Genomic DNA, 15,162 nt, shown 5'->3' on the forward strand with positions numbered 1-15,162 from the left:
TTTTAGAGCTTAACAGCTGTTAAGCACTTGCCAGCAGAGGGACCTACAGATCATGGATCTTTAACACTTGACTGAAATACTGTTCTGGGTTCTGTTAAGCACTTTTCTCTGCAAAAGGTGCTTCAATGAGTGATAAGAGGGTTCCACAGTAAAGAATTTTATGTATTTAAGTGAAAACTGTATTAATCCCCATCCTTGCAGCTGCAGCTTGGTGCTTAATGGCTATGTTAATAGAAGGACAACCTGTGTATGTAGTTCATAGAAAAATAGAATATAGAATATTTTACAGAATCAGTGCTGAAATTTACTGATAATTTTGAGAAGGAGCTCGTAAGAGTACCAGAAAACTCTTGAAGACCCATTCTTGAGTTCTAGAATCCTTTCCTCAGCAGTATTTCAGCTATCAGGAAGGATGTAGGAAAGAATCTGTTGCTTGTTATGAATCTCCAAATATTAGTGCCCCATAACAGCATCCGAAGCAGTTTAACTAAAGTTTAACTAAACAGTTTGCAAAAGTGAAATTTTAAATAGACCAACTTTGCGCAAAAATAACCGTTGGATTATGCAGTTCTATAAGTCTTCATTTTTCCATGTAAAACATTGTAGCCTCCCTCTCTTACTAGTAGCTGATTCTAGATATTGTCAGTTCACCCTCAGTTAAGACTGACAATTTCATATAGACTATAAAGCTTCGGACTTCTCCATGCAAGTAGCTGCTTGTAGTGGTTCACTTGTATTTGTTCTGCAGATGTTCCCTCAGTGAGCAACAGTCAGCAGGACAGTGGCTCAGATTATCTCTGCACTGGTGTTTCAGATCATTTCAGCTGTTTGCTTTGATAGCAAACCGTGCTATGATTGTCTTCCTATTACAGAGCAACTTTAGAGCATGCAAACTGGGGTCATCTTTGATGCAAATAAATCAGGCAGTGTACTCAAGATCTGTGTCTCATGCATACCAACTTTTAGTGGAATTTCAAGTGGCATAAAGTGCTTAAATCTAAAGTGAACCTTTTGAAATGTATGTAGCATAGGGCACGGATCAACTCTACCAATTACTTTTCTTTTTGTAATAACTGCTTCCATTGGACTATAATGTTTTCTGATGTTGACGGGGCCTAAAAGGAACACAGAACCTTTTGACAAATAAAATAGTTGTATTTGCTTTTTTTAAGCACATGAGTTTCTTTGTTGGATAGGGGCTAAAGCACTTAAAATAGGATGAGAGCTGTTTCTGACTGCACATCAGATTCCTTTAATAGATCTCACGCTGAAGGAGTTCATATGACTATTACAACACTGCCTTCAAACGGTGGACTTTGTTGTGAAATAATAAATTAACATTTGAGCTGTAGAATAAAAAGTCATTTGTAGTACTACCATAAAAGTGGTCACCTTTGTGTAGAACTTATTCTAAGAACCACAAAAATGAATACACCTTTTTTGTTGCTCAGTTACATTCCTTTTGAAGAATTAAACCAAAGTAGGTAGATACTGCTGAATGTACTACATACATGACATGGACAAACCTTGATACAGAGAGCTGTCTTGTTCCCTTGAAAGTCCATCAATTCTTTTTCACAACAGCAGAAGTATAGATATGCTAAAAATATGCACTGCCTATAGTTACCTTTTTCAACCATTTCTAGAGTTTGAGTCTGTGGAGAATTGGTGTTGCTGGTTCCATCACACCTAGCATGTAGATGTAATGGAGGAGCCATTTGGAGCTTCTACAGTGGGCTTTTGGTGTTGTGATTTCAACAAAGATGTGGTCAACTCATATCCAGCTCAGGAGTTCTCTCCCTGTTTCTGGACAATATGTACTATTTTCTTGTAGCTATTTATACAATGTGAATGTGTGAGGCAAGGTACTCCCTGTGCTGCCCAATTGACTGTACAATAAGTATTTCTGCTTCCTGAATAATCTATAATTATTTGAATTGGGATTTTTCTTTCAGAAGAATAATGATCTGAAATTAAATCTTGGACAATGTCCTCCTCTGGGATTTTAATTGCAGTCTGAAATGATTTGGAAAAATAACTTGCTAGTTCTTGTACCTTTCACAAAGGGTCTTGTTGTTGCTTAGGAACTAACAAAATGTCTATAAAAAGTACTATCCACATTAGACAGTAAAAGAGTTTCGTTTGGAACATACACCTTCTGAAGCAGAATAAGTATGTCAGTGTCAGTGCAGGACACCATCGAAAAGAAGTACAGAGAGAAACAAACTTCTGCAGTGTTGGTAAGGCTCTGTATTACTGCCTCTCTATCTCAAAAGTTCCCTTAGAACACCAGAAGCTCTGATTGTACTCAAAACCCAAAATTGAATTGTAGTTAGTCAAGAGAATGTTTTCTCTAATATGCTTTCCATCAGATCTGTTTTGAGAGTGCAAAAGACCTATATAGAGTTGCTTTTGTTTTGGATTTTTTTTTTTTTTTTTTATACAACTATTATCAATTTGCTATCACTACTAGGCAGGTGTCTTTGTTTGTCATTTGGCAGATTGAAGGCAGTTCGTTGTGCCACAACTACATCTCTGCTGTGATACTTCTATTGCTAGCATGTACTTTAGCCCACATAAGCAGAAAGTTAGTTGACACAGAAGGGATTGCTGTGTAAGGAAAGTAACTCTTCAGTTCTTGACTTCTGGCTAGAAATATCAACTATTCTCTCAAAGTATGTAAATTAACCTGGAAGAAAATTTATCTATGTTTCTGAGGAAAAAGCAGGATTAAGAAGAATGTATGAATACTCTCAAACTATTTACCTTTCAGATAACTTTCAGATAGCACTTCCCCACAGCAAACCAAGCTAGAGCAAGTCATGAGAGAACAAACCATTTCCAGACTTGTTTCACTTCATGATTTTTTTTAACGTCTCTAATAAATTCAGTTTTTCCCTCCTGTGACAATGAAACCTGGAAATGCTGGTTTTTCCAAATTTGCTGACAAAAGTTAGTTCCAGCTGTTAACTTGCTATTTGTCTTTAACAGTTGTCAGTATCCATTCTCTTCTATGTATCATACCTTAACTTTGTCATGCTTCGCATCTTTATGTGATGTGTAGTGAATGGAGCAAAATTCAATCCACTCTGAAGTGAAATCAGAGACCACAGAGGCAATGGATGTGTTTTCTTTTTTCTTTTACAAATCACCAGGTTTGTACCTAAAAGAACTAAAAAGTTATAGTACGTGATGCAATAGAAGCACTTTGGAGGTTTGAATGAGGTGGAAAGTTTCTAAGGATTCCTATTCAGCAAGAATGTTGTACTTGCTTTTTTAAATAGAAACTTTGTAGAAAAATGTCTGTACATTTAACAGTTTATTATTTTAATGCTAAGAATTTGGTTTAAAATCTGCAGATCTTCCAATCAAAAAATCTATTTAGATACCGACAACGTATCATCCATACAAAGTTAATTACAGAAAGTAATTACAGAAAGTAATCAGCTGAAAGTATACTTACTCCACAAAAACAAAATTAAAAAATCACACACACATTTCTGTAATGTCCTATTCACACAGTCTGAAGAAAATACAGCATATGAATTAAAAAATTACCTGTGTCCTCCTCTGGATTTTGTGAGTGAAGAGTGCTATCTTTCTTACTGATGTTCTTCTTTTAAAGATCTGAGTAGGTTTTCTGGTGATCCCTCTCTGTGGCATCTTTTATGCAGGTGCTTCTTGTTGCTAAGAGATCAGTTGCTTAGAGATGGAAGTTTGTTTTTTGTAATAGATCAGGGGCCATTGCTATTGAAAATAGAATTTTGTAATTTTACCTCTAGAGCTCAGTATATCAGCTGCCAGCAGTAGAGATACACGTGTCTAGAACTGATTAGAATTGTGACTGGATAGCAAAACAGAAAAGTGAAGTTTAATCATAATTGAAGACTTTTAATACCAAGGAAATGGATTTGGCATTTTAATGGGGGTGCAACTATCAGAAATGATGCTAATTTTTTGCCTTGTGCATTTCAATCTATTGATGATTTCTAACAGATAGGAAGAGAAGTTTAAGTGTGTCATTCTGATATTGAGATGGCCAACACTGTAGATAACATTTCATGAGCTACCATCCTGCATCAACACTACAAAGATTGTAATGGCTATCCTCCATATTTGTGTGTAGACTGTTCCCTTTATATTCCCAGTTGGCCTAGTAACACTTCAGAATTAATATGCGTACTGAAGGCTGGATTCTCTGCTTTGTAGGGCTGTAGCCTTGGTCAGCTTGAATAAATGCAGTGTATGAAGATTAAATGTTTCTAAGAATTGCATTAAACAGTTGCAGGAAGCAGAAATAAAGAACAGAGTTCAACAGAAAAGGATGGTGATGTGATTAAAAGATGAGACAAACTCGGAAGTATGAATAAGGTAGTTGTGTCTGATACTGGTTTGAAGCACCAACAGAAGTTTGAATTGGGGGTCTAAATTTATGCTACGACAAATTCTTACTCAGCTGCCTCTTCTATGAAGTTTACTTCTATGATTTCCAATGGAGTGTTTTGAGAAATAGGTCAAAATCATCTTTTTGCTCAGTGCTGCCAAGTTAAGAAAGCCCAGTTACTCAAGGCTGCTTTCAGCAAGACCGAGTCATGTCCTGTGGTGTGAAGATGTTATTCATCCTTGTCTCTTGCTGTCAGGCCAAGTAAACACTTCTCATAAAGTGTTTTCATTCTCTTTACGGACTCATTCAAGGCTTTAGCATCAGCATTTAAGAGAAATAAGTAAAATAAATCCTAGCACTTTTAGTCAGAAGGCCCATGAAGTGGGTAGAAGGGACTTAATTCTAAGCAGCCGTGATCTCACTTGGAACAAAGGTATTTAAGATTTATGCACAATAGTTCTTGTGATAGAATATTTTTAACTCAGGAGAAGCTTGGAAGAGGCCTAGAGTTTTGATGAATGTGAAACGTCTTCTGAGAAGCCTTTCTAAAATAAATAAATAAATAATGAATGCCGACATTTTTGGAGAATAAGGACTGAATTCATTGGGAAATGCTTCCGGCATGACTGCGACCTCATTGAAGTTACACAGCTTATACAATCAGAAGTCAAAATAATTGCAGTCTGAAAACTGAACTCTTGTTCATTTTCCATGTACACACACCCTTCCATATCTATTTGTTATGCAGAGACTTGTTTCACTGTATAATTTTCTTGGAATCAAAAGTACAAGCAGAAATGGGCAGAACTTTAGTGAGCAATTCTATTGTGTCTTGTATTTAGAGCTGATCACAATTCTGTGCATTAGGGTTCAGTCATTATCTTATGTTCTAAGAGTGTTTGTTAAAATCTGTTTCTTTGATTTCCAAAGGAGATGACAGCTGTTTTCAATTTTTAAGCCTGCTTAAACATTCAGAGAAAGTCAGGCATTTATATATATATATATATAATTTTAACAAGATAATTGTATGTTCTTACTACTTGTAAATTATGTTTTGGCAGAACTAGATCTTGAGGCTGATTTTGATCTATTTCGTGGTATACTACTTACAGATTGTTCATGTGGACAAACTAATATGTATTGTCAGTTTTGAACAGGATGGGTTATTCTATGGATATCAAATGAAAAGAGCTTTATGTACCAGCATAAGAAAGTTAGCAAAGGGAGTTCCAGCCCTTTCCTGTGGCTTTAAATAGGCTTATTCATTGCAGTGTTGCTTTGGCTTTAGTAACTAAGAAAAATAACTTGTGCAGAACTTGCTTATTTGTTTTATAAGACATTATGTCAGTCTGTAGCATTAGAGAATACCACAGCTATTGGAAAAAGTGCTCTGGAAGGCATTACTTTCATATTGCTAAATCACAGCAATAACAGAAAAAAAAAGGTTAGCTCAATTTAGAAGCACATCCCTAGATATTCTTTATTACATATGCAAATAGTAAGAATAAACCGCCTAATTCTTCATGTTATTTATAAAAGCCTCAGAATGAGATGTTTGGTAAAGCAAGAAGTAAATATAAGGAAGGTGAAACCATTATAGATTCTTTCTTTGTTAGCATGAGTTGTTTGAGGTCTAAGGTCTAGCTAGTTTCCCACACAATGGAATTATTGATTCCTCATACCATAATCATTTGTTCAATCAAAAGGACTCATTTCTAAAAATGGAAAATTTTAGTAATGTTTTGTTGGGCCTCCTGTCAAAGCATTATATCTACTTGATGACGAAAAGAATTTGTTCATGAATTGTAGTTCGGCAGCAATGCGACAGTTTAAGAGGTCATGAAGAGAGTGTGAGAAAGGTTAAATAATGTAAAAATGCTTGTTTACATTCAAACTGGTGTTTGTCAAGACTGACTTCTGTGGGATATATCTTTAAATCAAATATTATTTCCATATGCCAGAGAAAATGGATTTCAGTTCTTTCAAGCCAAAGAATTCCCGGAACTCTGTATAATGCAACCAGAATGATTGGACTTGCTGTTCACTACAATGATCTATAGTTAAATACTGCAAATTCTTCAGTGCCTGAGTAGGCATTCAGTGAATTAACAAAGTTCTGTTTTATACAATAAAAATAAGGCTTTTTTTTACCCCTAAATATTTTACAATAGACTTTTGTGAAAAGAGGATGCAAAATGCTCTCCATGATTGAGCAGGGGAGTTCACATCCTTGCAGGGACCCTGTGGCTCATGTGATAACATTGGTTAGAATGTTGCTTTAATAAAAAGGGATCAAATCAGATCTAGCAACAGCATAGAAAGAAAATCAGTTAAATCAGTGAAGACAAAATTACTATGTACAAAATTACTACTTTCAGTACTGTGAAACTAGTAGGATAGGATAAGACTTAGGGCTTAATTTTTTTTTATGGTCTGATGATCCTGTTGCAGTCAGTAGGACATGAGGAAAATACTGTCCTTAGAGCAGGGCTGAATAGCTTCTGGTACATCTGTCCTTAATCTGCTACATGTGATTCAGGGTAGAAGGAGACAGAGATGTCTGTATGGATGCAGACTGTGACTGCATGGCTGAAGAACTATCTAGCTCAGTGCTGCACCTCGAAGATTGGCCCAAGCCATTGGCTAGGTGAAGAGTATTGGCAGTAGGCAAATACAGATGTAATACTTCTCTCTCCTTTCCCCCCACCGTCCACGTGTTTGCCGTAGTGGCTGTCTGTCTTTTGTAGGCTCTGCAGGAAGGATGATGTACTCTTTTTATCGAGGCATTTTGCTTGGGCCTTTTCTCTTAACCTCTCATATATATTGCTTTCCTGTGATCCTAAACAAGTTAATCATCAAATACTGCTAATAGAGCTAAGACTACTGTGAGTATCTGTGTAATCATATGGTTCCTCTGTTTCTGTCTAATGGAAAAACCGTGGGGATATCTCATGCTCAATCTGTGAAGTTCCCTACTTGGTGAAGAAGTCTGGCTTCCATCTCATATCTCTGCCTCTTTAAATGGCAAAAAGGTTTGTGCATGAGCGTGCACTAACACTGCTGTGCATAGCTGCTGAGCAGATGGGATGGCTGCTATTTCATCATTACATTACATGTAATGATCAAACCACTGTGTGCTCAGTGCAGTGTTCTTAAAGCAGTCTTCCACATGCTTCTCCTAGCTGCGGGATATGTCCTTAGAACCTAAGTTCTTTAAAAGTGTTTAAAGGGTGCTGAAAGAAAGAGAAGCTTTGGGAAGAGCTCATCATACCTTCAAGTACTGTCAGAAAGCGTCTCTCTACCGTCTTGAGATAGATGCAAGTCTTTGGAGATGATGACCTTGAAGGTGATTTATTGGTTTTTTGAAGTATTTGTTGTGTCTGTCTGGAACAAATGCAGAAAAAAACCTCACTAGTAGAAGTACCATTTATGACTGCTGCTTCTTCAGGAGCCACTTGCATTTGGTCTCCGTTGGTGTTTGTATGATCTGTGCTTTACCAAAACCATTCCTTCTGTGAAGACTATATATGTGTGTAGCTGCACTGGGGCTGTGGGCTTTTAGGGTTGTTGTAGCCCCGAACTCGTAATGCTAAGCCTATAGTAGTGGCTGCACACACAACGTAGTGGCTTTGGTGCATAAATATTTTAGTTGCTGATCAAAATGTGTAATTCACTGTGGCAGTGTATAAAACCAGTATGCTGTTACAAGAGAACTGTCTACCTGCATGAGTTAGGGCCAAGTGGATGCACTGGGCTTTGAGATACTTGAAACAAAAGCAAAAAATATATAATTGCAGGATTACATTGCTGTCGCCTTTTGGAATCGACGTTAGATAGCTTATATCAAGCACTGCTCTTGCCTGGTAAGAGGATGTAAACCTTGTAAAAATGTAAGCCGCATTTTTTCAGTAGCTTCCTTCCAAATCACTGTTCTCATTCTGTCCACATCAGAACTGATAAAGCAGCGTTAAAAAACAGCCAGTGTAAGTCAAAATGGAAAGAGTTAACAACATGCTGAGAGACTAATAGGAGAAAAACATCCATAAGTTCAGATCTTCAGACTATGATAGACTTACACTTATTAATTCAAGAAGTGCAGCTGGTTGTGAAGATGGGGACAATGTGTTCTTGTCGCACACAGAAGCGGCTGTAATGAAGTAGTACAGGAACAGGTCGTGGATGTGTCATCTCAAACAAACTCTGAATCTGGGCATCTACAGTTTCTTGCTTCTTGTTAGCTGTTCAGCTTAGCTACTTTTTTTTCCTGCTCCTGAGTTGGAATTACAGCTGGCCAGGAAAAGGAAGAGGTGCATGAAAACTTTGCCCCTTCTGGATGTGCAGGAACTAGGTAGCACTGTCTCAGATTTTTTTTCTCTTTGCCCATGGACTGACTGCAGTAAAGGTGATAGAGAGCTTGAACTTGAAAGGACCAAGGAAGACAGAGTACATTCTGTGGAACTTAAATCATTTTCCCGTTTCTTTGAAGTAACGTTCATGCTTTCCAAGTATTTCTTGTTATTCACAAGGAGTTGAGGTTTGGGGTTATCTGCCTCTCTGAGCTTTCTTTGTACTTTAATTACAGCTACTTGGCCTGTTTTTAAAGGAGAAAGATAGGATTGGAACCTTGCAGGACTCCTGAGATCTAGGGCCTTGTTGTTCAGCCAGATAAGCACTGTGTTCTGTAAGGGGCCGGCACTGCTCTTCTACTCACTGGGATCCCTCCAGGCATGGTAGGACACATCGATCCATTAGGGCTGCTGGACTCCCTACTTCCCCTTTCAGCAGCTTGAACGGACTGGCTGTCTTTCAGTGCCACTAGCAGGAAAGCACTCCTGACTTTCTCAGGCAAATTTTTGTTATTTGATTATTATAGTCATACTCTGTCATACCATTGTTGTATCACATAGAATCCTTTCCAGTGGTCACTTGCATAAATTATAGGAAGTTCTAAGCATTTTTACTTTTAACAACTAGAGACGATTTCCACCAAAAGTTAAAGCAACTAACCAACCAACCTCCCCCCCCCAAAAAAAAATCTCAACCAAAAGCAAGTTAAACTTTTGCTAAGTGGAAAATGTAGCCAAACCTCTTGTGCATGCAGTGCCAGCAGTGGAAGCAGACATTTTAAGAGTGCTTATGGAACAGAACAGTTCCAGCACTGAAGGTACTGTAGGTATTTCCTTGGTGGAATATAAATACGCAGTACTCAAGTTTAGCTTGTAAAGAAGGTACAAAGCAATCAACTGAAAATGTGACCGATCATTTCTAGTTGTTCTGAATCCTCTTAACTGCTCCTTCAAGTGCTGCTGCTTATTTTGCTAATGGTACCGATTGCTCTGCGAAGAGAGCTGCCCTGACTGCATGCACTCTGAAGTGGGCAGGATTCAGAGCGTTCTCTTTGTGCCTAGCTTCTTTCTCAGCCCTGCTCTGCTTGAAGGCCTGACAGATTAGCAAAAGTAGGTTCTGTGCAAAGGATTGATTGGTTGTACAAGACGATGGATTTTCAGAAAGTTCTACTGCTACATACATTCTTGCATGTATCTGTCAAAGTTATGGAGAATTTTGTGACCGATCAGTTTCTCATAAAATGCTGTGATACCTTTTAGTTGTTTTCTCTTCTCTCCTTTCCCTCTCCTTCCCTTCTCTAATTCTCCTCTCCCCCCCTTTTCTCCCTCTTTTTTCTTTTTGCATTATTTTGGCAAATAGAAGTAGATGTTTTGAAATGGTCTATGGAGAAATAGTAGTATTGTAAACCATAAAGGATGTGAATGAAGCTAACTGAAAGCGAAGCAGAATTTCAGGTTGGAAGTTCTGCTTTAAAATAATTCTGACCGAGTTGAAATATGTTGTTCTAAGCTTCTATATTACCTGCACCTTGTAAGGCCCGAAGCCAGTTTTGTGCAATGTGGTAATCATGCTGCATGGTGAAGCGTTTGGTGGGTTTTACAGCCTCGTGCCAAGCAGCACTGCAGTAGTTGTGGTTGTCTGCAGAAGGAACTGCTAGCAAAAGTGAAACAGTTATGTATGGTTATGGACCAAACAACTGTAATTGCTCTTTGGCTGTGGGCTCTGTGGGACTCCATTGTGTGACTCAGAATATTTCCCAAATGCTGTGATCTTTAAAATTATTTTGGGCCTTAAAGTTATGTGAGGTAAGTATACTTAATCTGTGTCCTTTCTAATAAACTGTGAAATGCAGACAAAGCAGAAATTATCGTAGACTGCAAAGGTCAGACTTCTGAATCATCTGTGATTATGTTGAGGCTCTACAGTGAAATATTAATGCTTCTGTTACGTTCACTGCTGGTGTCTGCACACCAATATATACACTGCTTTCATTGTGAAGTGCAGGATGTGAGTGCAGGGCCCTGGGTCAGTGTCAGTAGTGCTGTTTGGTGAGGCTAAAAGTCAACGTTGCATCCTGTAGAGTTGATGTGTTTTAAGAAGAAGAAGAAAAAAAAAAAAAGGGCAGGCTTGTAAGAAATAGGATTTTATTAATGTAAACTAGTTTATGTAGAAACAGTGCAAAACTTTCCAAGTGCCAGTGCAAAAATAACCATGTGCTAATAAAGGTGGGGAATCAAAGAAACAGGTGGAAGGGCTGAATGTTTGGGGCATTCTTGTTTCTGATGTGATTTCTCTTTATGTACCTTCAGGAGAAAAAATAAATACAATAAAGGACAAGTAATAAAAAAGAGCATTGGGATTTACAAAGTGCTTCTGAGGAGAAAAAAGGAAAACAAAGAGAGAAATTTTTTTTTTTTTTTTTTAGAGCTGTCTGTCATTGTTGACACAAAGATCCAAATCTTGATTTAGAAATAGGAACAGAAGTGGACAGAGGATGCACTTTCATGGTGACAAAAACTAAGAAGGGATGGCAAGTTACCAATATTTCTAAACTGTTTTGCTGTGATGTCCATTGTAGTGTTTCTAGAACCTCCTACAGATCTGCCAGTATACTGGAAAATATAACGGTAGTGAATGAGTAGAGAACAAAATAAATTGTGTTGCTGTGCCAGTTTCCTTTATTTATCCTGAGATTAAATCTATAGTTTATATATTTTTTTTGTTTAACTGTAAGTGCTGGTTCTGAATGACAACTGATAGCTATGCTAGGCTCTCCGGTTCCTCTGCATTAGCATAATATGGGCTAAAAGGCCCTCTGGTAGAAAAAGCTGTACAGCAGAAAGGTTGGAGGTCAGCTGCCCAAATCTGCTGTTCCATTGTCTGCCATGTAAAATGTACCTCTCAGTACCATGTCTGACTGCAATGCAGGATATTGTTAGAGCCGATGGTTGCTGCCAGCCTGTTCCTGACAAGGAGACCTCTGTGCCCACCAGGCAGCACAGCACCCAACCCATCAAAACTCTGTTCAAATTGCTTTTTTCTTAAAAGTTTTTGTGACTCAATCTTGTTTACTTAGAAATGCCATTCCTCAGGTTACGCTTTGTGGCATTTCTCATCTCTTTGTGGTATCTTCAGATGGTTTCTTTTTTTCTGTGGAGACCAGGAATAAAAATTCAGACAGTGCAATATGAGAGGATTCTTCCCAGACACAGAATGTGCCAAATTACTGTAGACGTGGGCAGGAGCCACAATGCCTGTAAAGGAGCTGAGCATTCTGCCAGTGCCCCCTCCATCCTGTATTCCCAGAACAATTTGAATGTTGTGTCACAGCCATGTGCCATTTTGAGCTCTGCACAGACTGCTTTTTTCTTCTTCTGAAGATGAAGGAGTGCACGGCTTTGTATCGGGGTGGCTGTGGGGGTGTTGTGCCCTCTCCTCCCTCAGCTAAACTCAGTGCCTTTCACAGCTTCTCCCAAAGTAAGGCAAAATATTCAAAATAGAGTTATGAGTGTACATTCTGTGCCTAAGTTACACAGCAGCTTTCCTGAAAATGGTATGCTTAGAAGATTCATGTTTAAAAACTCCATGAAGTGTAATAAATCTAAGAATAAAAACCTAATAAAGTGTTCTGCCTCGGTCTTCTTTTCTTGTTTTCCACTCCTGTTGTGTGCTGCCTGGAGATGAGATGATAAAACCTTTGAAACAGAGATGATCTTTTATGAAATGTGTCTGAATAAGATCTATCCTAATACGCCGAGCTCCCGCAGAGGTAATATTGCTGTGGGTACACTGTCCATTAACTTCAGACACATATGTCTGAGCTTGCTTTATTAGCAGGAGAGGTAAAGCAATCTTTCCTGGAATGGGGTTCATCTTGTTCCACAGGTGGAAGGCTGCTTGGCAACTCAGCCCCCACGTCCCTTTGTAAGAGGCACTGGATGAATTTGTTAAGCCATGCAGTGCCAGTTGTCTCTCTTGGCTTTATAGGGAATCTTAGGATGTGTCCTTACAGCCTGTAGAGCAGTACAGCCAATGAGTAAGTGCTCAGATAAGAAAATGTGGTTTTAATTTCCAGTGGATCATAATGGTAGATCAATTGAATGGCAGAATGTCGTGAGGAAACTATGAAGAATGCTGATTGTGTTCAGTCCTTTGAGTGAAAGTTAGTGAGAGGCACAGGCAGCTGTAATCAGCTTTTGCTAAGATTGCACTGTGTATAGTGCTAAGAAGTCAGAGGGATGGATGTAACATACACGCAGTGTAGTGCAGAAAGGAAATCTCTGAAGCAAAGAGGAAGTTTTAAGGCTGCTCTGCTTCATTTGCAGCTATTTTTGTTCATTTAATCTGATATCCTTAGGCCACTGTGGTGTATCCATACTGCTTCCATGGCAAATCCATGGGAAGTGGGTGAGGTAAGTGCCCATAGTTTGCAACTCAGAACTGGAGTTACTGCTGGGAGATGTGTTACTGGAATACCTTTAGCAGATGTTGTCTTGTGTGTTGCTTTCAATCTAGACAAAAGTTGGGCTTGACAGTTTGTTTGCTAATAAAAATTCAGTATTTAATTCCTGAACTACTGGTTTCTCCAGTAGCATTTATTGCCTTCAGATTGCAGTGCTGTGATGAGGATGTGATAGATCTGTTGAGTCACTTCCATTTGTCATACATTTGTTCAGTTGCTTTTATTCCTCTAGTTTAAATTACCAGTGAACAATTGTAGCAATGGTGCTTGAATTGCTCTGTGTGACTTTGCTCCTCAAATCATTTTCTCTGTGATTCAGCTCTGGTCTTTATAGCATATTTAGGAGTTCTGAGCACTTTTCTGGGAAAGCCATCGTTAGCAGCCAGTGGCTGTTGGACAGCAATGAGCTGTGCTGCTGGCACCACCGGGTAGTGCTCTCTGTGCTGCACGGCTTGCCAAGATTTGTGCATTTTGTTCTGGATGTGAAGGTCAGCTTGGCTGACCTAGTAAGAAGTTGATTTTCATTGGTCCTTGGTTTGCTTTGATCATTGTCTAGATATTCCAAAACATACCAGGACTCTGTTGTATACGTGTATTTATTTTTACAACTCTGTATTAAAGTAGAAGTTGCCTAAAATCAGGGGTTCTAATTAAGGTATATGTTGCTGATGCCTTAAAGAACTTTATAGCCTTATGCCACTGGAATGCACAACAGAAACTTAAAGGGGTTGGGTTATAGATCCAGCTTTTTTTGCTAGTAATTTAAGAATCATCTAGCAATTCATAACCTTTCCATGTAGGTTTTTTTTTTTTTTTTTTTTTAACTCTTAAGAATAACTTTTTTCTTTTTGTTTTCCCCCCTCCTTTAAAGGGAAGCTTGTGTATCCAATATGCTACAATGTGTATGGAATGTAGGTGCAGAATGTGAGCAGAATGCATTCTGGCAGCTGTCATTGATGTGAGCCTGAGGCTATTCTGCAGGACAAAGTTAACCATGAAGTTTGGTGCAGAGTCTGGATGCTACAGTGAAACAATGTTCGCTTCAGTGCCAATACTGAATTGCAACCATGATTTGAATGGAGGAACTCTATAGCTGCGTGGCTGCCAATGTGTTGCATGATTTGAACCGTGATAGAGATGAAGAGAAAAGGGCATTATAGCATTTGGTGTTTCTGTCCTTCTTGAATATATCCATGCTGGGCATATAACTGCAGCAGTTACCAGTACCAGTGTCTCAGGAATATGGTGGAATATAAGTTATCATGGGAGCTATGAAAGCTTTTAAGGATTTTTTTTTCTGTCTTTAAGTAGATGAGGGAAAGAGGTGAACTTCTTTCTGATAGTACTCATAAAGATTATGGTCTGTTTTAGCATCATTTTAATGTCATAATTGCAGGAAGTTTGGTTGTCTATCTAGTGGAGTATCACCCTCAGAACTCAGTCCATCTTTCAGCATTAGTTATTCAAGTGAAAGCAGTGTGCCAATCTGCAGTGTGCTTCATCTTGGGAGAGCAGCCTAAAGAAATGAGATTTCAGTTATGACAATTTTTGCAAAGTGAAACATCAGTGGGAGCATTATTTCAGTGTGACACCCTCTGAATACATTGTCTGCCTCAGAATAATCAAGTGATGTTCTTTATTATACACAGAGCGTGTAATTTGGATGCAAAAATATCTCGTGGTAAAGCAATGTTTTATCTTCTAACAATTTATTTCAGCTGTGTGACTGAGCTGGAATTGTGCAAAGAATAAATGTGATGTTGTACCTGCAGTCTGCATGCAATACATTGATAGTTTTGTTCTACTTCCCACATAGGTTTGGCTGATGTACATCACTGCTGTATGCCACGCTTCCTGCAGGTCAGGTATGATGCATGCTTGCTGTAGGGCATGCTTTCAGAATGACAATTTCCTGAAGTGCCAGCAAATAATTCAACTGCTGCTTGTTGGCATCTATCTGACCTACCTG

This window comes from Meleagris gallopavo, chromosome 12, assembly GCF_905368555.1.
Source record: "Meleagris gallopavo chromosome 12, MGAL_WU_HG_1.1, whole genome shotgun sequence".
Classification (NCBI taxonomy): Eukaryota; Metazoa; Chordata; class Aves; order Galliformes; family Phasianidae; genus Meleagris; species Meleagris gallopavo.